Source organism: Petaurus breviceps, unplaced genomic scaffold (genome assembly GCF_028583685.1).
Source record: "Petaurus breviceps papuanus isolate PSGF00001 unplaced genomic scaffold, PetGlider_PUasm1.0 90564, whole genome shotgun sequence".
Taxonomy (NCBI): domain Eukaryota; kingdom Metazoa; phylum Chordata; class Mammalia; order Diprotodontia; family Petauridae; genus Petaurus; species Petaurus breviceps.
In genome coordinates, this window is record NW_027187275.1 from 3,875,747 (window position 1) to 3,885,024 (window position 9,278).

Below are 9,278 nucleotides of genomic sequence, written 5' to 3' on the forward strand. Positions count from 1 at the left end.
ATTACAAGCTATGTTGCATGTGGTCTATAGAATAATTTTTAAAGGGAACTAATCTTCCATTATGAAAGTTTCAAAATGTCTCCAAAGGTTAACACAATGATAAGGTAATTCTATTTGACATCAATACTTCCTGCTTATACAAAAATCACAAGGCCTGTGGGAATGGCACTAACATTTTAATAGCACAATATTTTCTTTGCATAAGGGTAAGGTGAAGTAACTGTTAAATGTCCTTAGAAGTTTCATTTACTGTAGCAAAAAAGGAAAAGGACTTGTATCATGAACATTTAGTAAATGAGTGCCCTAATAAAATTAATGAAATTTACTTTTATACAAATGGCAACCGCACTATAACTAGTTAAATAATTTTGAATGTCACAACCTTTACCCAGTTTCTTCCTATTTGTAATGACAGAATTGTATAAAAAATAAAATCAGAAAAAATTCATAGCATTTTTCTATAGGGATAGTACAGTCTAGAAGGAATTAATACTTTAATTTAAAATAATAAGAAAAAAATTGAATGAAATATGTGACAGCTAGTCTACTAAGGTTCACTCAAGATACACACACATTCATTCTCATTTTCTCTCTCTCTCTCTCTCTCTCTCTCTCTCTCTCTCTCTCTCTCTCTCTCTCTCTCTCTCTTTCTCTCTCACTCTCACTATCTCATTATGAAACATTTTAAATGCTTAAAGAACCAGAAAGATATTCAATGTTCATTGCTGGTTTGTAACAATATAACCAAAAGAAAGACTATTCAAATTAATTGGTAGTTTTGGTGTCATGACAATTAAATAATCAAGACCTAAAGAATTAGTTAAAATTATGATAAACATATTTGGGAAAAAACTAGAATTTTAATGGAAAGATGAAAAAATTGGAATAAACCTAATACCATTTATAGATTTCAATATATTATAAAACAACAATGATTTAAATTATTTCATAGTGATTTAAGAAAAGGAAAACAGATCTTTGGAATTTACTACATATGGAAGTATCAGAAACTACTGAGCTAGCAAGTATTCAATAAAACCAAGAATCTAAATTATCTGGGTAATACCTCTGTATCTGACAAGAATTATTGGGGAGAATGGAGAGCATTCTGGCAAAAATTAGGTTTGGACCAATATGTTACACTTGGATCAAAAACATACTACAATAAACATAATAATATTACCTGAATATTGCCAGTCACATTAATAAAATTAATTTAAACATGAATCAAATTGGAAGAAAAATAGGTTGGGTAAATTTAACAGTTATATATAGGTGGTGATTTTTTAACTAGAGAAGGAATGGAAGCAACCATAAAAAGTAAAATAAGTAATTTTGCTCAAGAGAAATGTAAAAGCTGTTACCCAAATAAACTAATGTAACTAAGGTAAAAAGGGAAGTTGTTAATTGGAAAAGAAATTCTTTGATTCACATATCTTCACACAGGTTCTATTATTCACAATAATCAGGCAACTGAAAGAAATCAATGACCCCCCAAAACCCCCAATAGATAAGTAGTCAAATGATATAATTTTCATTTTATTACATTAAATTCATTTTTTTAGCATTCCCATATATAATGAAAAGATACCACTGTATATGAAATTGTGACTCCATTACATAGAGCTTTTTAAAACTGCATACATAGCATATATAAATACATATGTGTGTATATATTTATATCTGTATATGTATATATGCACATAGTACATATCCAATTCAGCATATTACTTCTTAAAGGTTCCCTGTTTGCCTGTTTCTCTCTGAACATCAGTCTGATTTATATCCATTCAAAATGTTTCATTGGTGCTTTTATTTTTTCTTTCTTTTTTGAATTGCTATTGTTTTACTTTCCTAATTCTTCCTCTCCCCAGTAAAAAGTCTTTTTGATAAATAAGCATAATAGAGTAAAGCAAGTCGATAAATTAGTCATTTTTTGAAAACAAACCTCTCTATACCTCTGCTAAGAGACATAATTCATCCTTGGTCTTTTGAAGTCATATAGTCATTGCTGTGATCAGAGTAGCTGTCTTATGATATTGTATACATATAATTCTTTTCTTCTTTCTGCAATGCATCCATTCACACAAGTACTTCTAAGTTTCTCTGCATTTGTCACTTTTATCAGTTCATATAACATATTAATATGCCACTAGATGAATATATAACTATTTCCTCAGCCATTCCCCAATCAATAGGTACCCCCATTAGATACAGGTGTTTTGTTGTTGTTGTTTTGTTATAACAACAGATTCGACCATGAAAAATTTCCTAGGAGTGGCTAGGTGGCACAGTGAATAGAGCATTTGCCCTGGAGTTAGGAGGAGCTGAGCTCAAATCTGGCCTCAGACACTCAACACTTACTAATCTTATGACCTTGGGCAAGTCACTTAACCCCAATTGCCTGTCTTCCCCCTCCAAAAAAAAAAGCAAAAAAAAGTTTTCTACATATGGGTTGGGTCATCTCCAGTTTTCTTTGACTGTGAGATATAAGACTAATTATGGTATAGATGGATCAAAGGTATGTATGATTTAATCACTTTTGAGGTATCATTCTAAAATGCATTACAGAATGGCTGAATCAATTCACAGTTCTGTCAGAAATGTACTAGCCTACTTGTCCTATATAAGCCCTACATTTAACAATTGCCATTCTCCATTTTCATCATTTTTACCAATCCAATAAGCATAAGTATATTTACTTTGCATTTTCATATTACTCTTATTGATGTATTTCCTTTTTCCAAATGGTTGTTCATAGATTACTTTTCTTCTTTTGAAAACTGCTTGTTCATATCCTATGCCATATATTGATTGGGGAATGGGTCTTTTGTTGTATGTATTTGAATCAGTTGTAAATATATCTTGTCATTATACATTTATCAGAGAATTTTGCTGCAATATTTTCCCTCCTTAACTATTTCCCTTGTCATTTAATTTGTAATTATTTTATATACATTAAAACATACCAATTTTATGTAATCAGTATTATTTGTTTTATCCCTATGATCCTTTCAATTTCTTGATTGATCAATAATCCTTCTCCTTTAAATGGTTGTGGAGGGTATTTTATTCCCATCTCTTCTCATATATTTAGAATAAGGTCTCTTATGTGCAGTTATATTATATAGTGTGATAAATTTTATAAAGCTAATTTCTGCCTAGATATCTTTTCAGTTTTTCACCTGATTTTGTTGAATAGTGATTCCTATCCTGAGGAACCCTTTATTCAACACTACATTATTATGGCTGTTATTTCAAATTTTTCTCACTGATTTTGATTAATCAGTACCAAATAGTTTTGAGGAATAGTATTTTGTAACCTAATTTGAGATCTTGTATTTTTAAACCCAATTTTGTCTCACATTTTAAGATCAAGAAATCATTAAAAAATGTATCAATTAAAAATATTTTCCTTAGGTTTCTTGATCATTTACTCATTGGGATGAATTTGGTTCTTACTGTTTTTTTTTAATCCATAAAAACATTACTTTGATACTCTGAATAGTATAGCAGTGAATAAGCAAATTAATTTAGGTAATATGATAATTTTTATTATATTGACATGACCTAATGTAAGTAACATCTGATTATTTAAATTATCTTTGTTTCTCTGGGGAGAGTTTTGTTATTGTATTTATATTATCCCTCTTTGTGGACTTCAAAGTATTTTATACAATTTACAATTATTTTGAATATGATTTTCTCTAGATTCCTTCCTGCTGTGTTTCATTGGTTAATATACAAGAGCTTTGGTGATATAAGTAAGATTATTTTATATCTTGACACTTAGGTGAAGATACTTACTATTTCAATTAATTTTAGTTGAATCTCTATGGTTCTCCACACAATTAGATCATCTATAAAAATGATACATCTCTTTCCTTTTTTGTTTATATTTACTCTCTCAATTTCTTTATTTGTCTTAATTCCACAGCAAGCATTAGCAGAATGATATGAAAGAATAGTAGTGATAATGAAAATCCCTATTTTACCCCAGATTTTATTAGAAAGGTCACTTGTGATTTTCTATTACATACAATGCATGTTCTTCATTTTTGAGAAATATTATTTAAAATATTAACAATGGTCCAATTCCCTGATGCTTTTTGGTGTTTTAACATATTTTTGTAAATTTTTTGGTATCACTATTAATATAACATGACTTCTATTTTTGTTATTAATATTCCTATTATCTTTATTTTTCCTAATATTAAACTAACTGCATTTCTATTACAATTTAATCTTGTCAAAGTATTTAATCTTTGTAATATGTGTCTACAGTCCCTTTGCTAATAGTTTATTCAATGTTTTTGCATCAATATTCATTAGAGATATTGAGATATAGTTTTATTTCTCTGATTTAGCTATTCCTGGTGTAGTTATGAGACTATATTTGTTTCAATAAAGGAACTTTGTATGAAAAAATATTTCTTGCAAATAATTAACATAATAGTGGAATACTTTTTACCTTCACTGTTTCATATACTTTACTTGGAAATCCAATGGTTCTATTAAAAACTAAAACTTTCAAAGGTTCTTTATGACTTGTCCAATACTACATTCAGAAATTATTTAAAATTCTCTATTTTATTGTTAATTTGTCCATTTCATATATTTATAAATATTCATCCATATGTTTTCGATTTTGTTGGTATAGCTTCTTATAGTTTTCTATTTCATTTGCTCTGAATTCACCTTTTTCATCTTTGATAGCAAAAATAATTTATTTTTTCCCTCTTTCAAAAAATCAGATTGGTTAATGGCTTATCTCATTTTTTAAAATCAGATCTTATTTTTATTAAGTCATTTTTGGTGGTCTTTTGTTAACAATACAATTAGGTTAATATTCAATTTGCAGAATTTGTATTTTTTATATTTATTTGGGTCATTTACTTGCTAGTTTTCCAGTGTTTTATTTTTTTCTAGTTGAATACCAATTCATCAATCTGTTCTTTTTCTTTTTATGATGAAAGTTTTTAGTGATAAAATTTTCTCCCACAGACTATTTTGGCAGAATCCTTAAAGTTTTGATATATGGGATCACTGCTGCAACTTTTTTATGAGACTATTATTTCCATGATTTGCTCTTTGATGCATTGATACTTTAGGATTACTTAATTTTCACTTAAATTTGAATCATTTCCTCAAATACCTTTATTGTTTATATTTGTATTCCCTTGCAAATAAAGAATGTTCTTAATATAACTATTTTCTGCATTTGTTTATGAAGTAATTAACACTCTAGAACATTTTTTTAAAGCTGTCATGCACAGATCTGTATGTATTTCTTTTCACATTCAATAATCACAGAGCTATATTATGTTTACACTTTTAAAAGTTCTATTCAGGTGGAACTCAAAGTTTTAAAAATTAATGTTAAAATCGTTTTTACATGCAACTGGGAAATAAGATATACAGGCAATGGTGTGTAGAAATCTATCTTGCTCTACAGGAAAATAGAAGGAAAGGTGTTAAGAGAAGAGGAAGGGGTTGATAGAACGTAGGGCAGATTGAGAGAAGGAATAATCAGAATGTACACCATCTTGGTGAGAGATGAGAAAATTCGGAACTTAAAATCTTGTGGAAGTGAATATTAAAAACTAAAAATAAATTAATAAAAAAGTTCTATTCAAGTCCTTAATTTCTTTCTTGATTATATTTTTGTCATATACATCAAGATTTGAAAGGTGGTAAAAGTAGTCATATATTTTTGATGCTTATTTTTTATTTAATTCTTTAACTTAAACTTTAAATATTTAGATGCTATGTCATTCAGTGTTTATTTGACATACATATATACATGTACACATACACATATATACAATACACACATATATGTACAATATATTGTTAACATGAGCTCTGTAATAACCATACTATATATTAGAAGTCTTCATAGGGAAGCAGGGAAATGAGTTACACAATAACCAATAAATTAGAACGATTTATGAAGCTCAGAGCTGCTTGACATATCAGTGATCCTTTGTGAGTGAACTCTAGCCAAATCTGGAGATGCTTGTAGTTGCCAGAAACCAAACAGCTCAAGGGGCACCCTTGAGTAGTAGCTGCACATGCAAGACCTTGCTAGGGACTTTCTAAATGTCTTGGCTTATTGAGTCTACAGATATCTTCTTCCTTAACCCTGTTTCCTTCTTTGAAAGCCTCTAGAAACTATATTATCTCACCTTTTTTTCCCACTCCCTTTTGAGCAATTGATAACTCTCTCTCTGTCTCTGTCTCTCTCTGTCTCTGTCTCTCCCTCTCTCCTCTTGCAGGATCTTTTCTTCCTTGCAAGTCTTTTTTCCGACAATAAAGCTTTGCAATCTGTGATCAGACTCTATTTCATTTCAGGTCCCTTTATGGGCCTGGTGGTCTTTTGTTAACAATATACACATATGTATATGAACAAAGAAATGAAGAAATAACCCAAAATTTTGTATGATATCTATACAAATATTATGTCGTATTTTACATGTAGTATATACTATATATTATACTACATATATCAATATACTATACATAAATTATATATTTTGCTGTATTATTTTTCAGTCATGTCTGACTTTTTGTTACCCCATTCGGGGGTTTTCTTGTCAAAGATACTGTTATGGTTTGCCATTTCCTTCCTCTGCCCATTTTACAGATAAGAAACTAAGGCAAGTGGGGTTAAGTAACTTACCTGGTCACACAGCCTGAGACCAGATTTGAACTCAGATCTTCCTAACTCCAGGGCCTTCTCTATCTACTGTACCACCTGGCTGACCCAAATTTTATATACATATACATACATCTACCTACATACACAATACTTTTATAATAATATAAATAGGAATATTTATATAATACTATTTATAGTATTTGCATTATTTCATTGTCTGTGGCACTTCTAAACTTGGTGCAATTTTCCTATTTATTTCTCTTGCCTTTCTCTATTTTTACTGTTTCCTTTTCTGAAATCATGTTTGTTACCCTTGCTTGTCTGAGTATACCAGAAGCTTTACAAACTCTCTACCAGGCTCACATTTAGTTATGTGTGAATCTTTGTTTTAGGTCTCTTTCTTATAAACAACATCTTGTTAGATTCTACTTTCTAAAACATTTAGCTATTCTCCATTGCATGAGGAGGTTCACCACATTTATGGCAACAATTATGAATTAAATGTTTCTCACCAGCATATCCCATAATATTTCTTCCTCTCTTTTTCTACCTCTTGACACAGAATATCACAAAAAAATAAATTCAATACCCATGAACTGCCATCAAGACAGTTTTCCTAGAGACAATCACCTTCCATCCAACTCTCCCCCCCCCTTAAAACTGCCTTTCCTCTTCTAAAACTTTCCTTGCCCCATTTTTAATTGATTTTAATATATTACTTCCCCAAAATTTGCATGTTTGTATGATAACCCTTCTTCATAAAATTCAGATTAGATTTAGGTTTACATGATTCCTTTTCAGCCATTCCTGTTTCCATTTTTATATATTTTTCATGTGTACTCTATGAGAAATAGTAAATTCCATCTTCTTCCTTATTTCTTCCATTAAATAGTGTTTTCTTTTTTTTCTTCTTTCTTTCATGCAACCACCAAAATAAAAGTAAATGACCCTAACTTCATCTGTCTTTTGAAATTCCTTCTGTGGCCCTTGATGTTATCAGGATTCAGAAGGTACATTTGTCTCTCTTTCCTCTTTGGAATGTAAGCATTCCATGAACAAATAATGGAAACAAAAGAGAGTCTCAAAGAAGAAAATGACAACAATGAAATCTTACACTGAAACTTTTGGAATTCTCTCAAAACAATCCATAGAAGAAAACTTATATTGCTAAAATCTTCCATCAACCCAAAAGAAAAAAAAAAGAACAGAATAATAAACTGATTATGCAACTGAAAAGCACTTTCAGATCAATCAAATATATTTACCTATCTAGGTTCCTCCTGAATCCTGTGTTCACATTTCCAAGTTTCAACTCAGCTCTGAATTTTCATTAACAATATCCTAAAGGCCCCTAGTCCACTAAAATAATTTCCCCCTACATTATAACACCCAATCTTGCAGGATAAATTGTTTTTAGTTGTAAACCGTTATCTTTTACCTTCTGGAGTTATCACATTCCATGACTTCCTCTCAATTTCACTAGTTACTGCCAGGTCTTATTTGATTCCTGAAATCTTTTCTTTTGACAATCATAAGTATATTTTTCTTTCATATGAAAACTCTTCATTTTGTCTATGGAATTTATGAGGTGTTTTTTTTAATTTTGGGGGAGTTCCCTTCGTGAGGTAAACATAGGATTCTATTTTCTTGTTTCCTTCTGGTTCCAACAGACTTGAGGAGTTGCATTTGGAAAGCAATTTTCTGACTTTAAATGTGCACTGAGAAGCATTTCCTCATTCACCTCATTATTTTTGTGGCCCTCATTTATAAACTATTTCTCCTTCTACTAACAAGATTCTTTTTACACAATCTTTAAGAATCCAGTGGAATTTGCTTTTTAAATAGAATCACTTGGCTGGGTTAATGATGAGTGTTAAGATACTCATCACATGAGATAGTTCTATATATACTTGAAGACGTTATATCATTCCCTACTGTAAGAGACATTTAATCTGTTGATATAATTGATTGGAAAAAGGCTTAAAGAGACTTTGATTCTTTAGGCTAATGAAGATTAGTCCCTCTCCATCTTTCTGTGCTCCTTTGACAAACTGAAATTTTGTTGAAAGGGATTTCCCAGTGTTCCACCAGTAATTCCTTCTGTATAGAGAAGGGGTGATTAATTTTAAAAGTACTGAAGTGCTAATATATGATTTATACCAATACTTACGTCTACATAATTCTTTTTAAAATGTTATTAATAGCTTATATTTATACTGCCATTTTATTCATAGCATAATTTCTAGGTTGGGAGTAAAATACTAAAATCCCCCTTTATAGTTAAGGAAACTGAGATTGAACTTTTAAGTGACTTGTTAAGGCTCAAAGAACCAAAAAGTATCAGTCAGGAATTGCATCCAAAACCTCTGGTGCTCTCTACATTACACAATGGCCTTTTGAGTCAGATATACCTGCATCCACTAGCCATTTCATTTTCCAAACATAGTGCTGATACTTTGCAAGAGCTTTACTTATGTTAAATTTTTTTGGGTGAAACTTTTGGTGCTGACAACTATAAATTCATAGCATATAATAATATAATATTTTATGTGTACATATATATATAGCAAATATAGCATAGCATATAATTACAATCGTCACTACTATAACTACAGAC

At 30.2% G+C, this 9,278-nt stretch overlaps 1 protein-coding gene across 1 annotated transcript in view; it reads right to left on the reverse strand.

Moving 5' to 3' along the window:
* DPYD (dihydropyrimidine dehydrogenase) overlaps positions 1-9,278 on the reverse strand; it is a 1,126,518-nt gene that overhangs the window by 745,974 nt on the left and 371,266 nt on the right. The window lies entirely within an intron of this gene.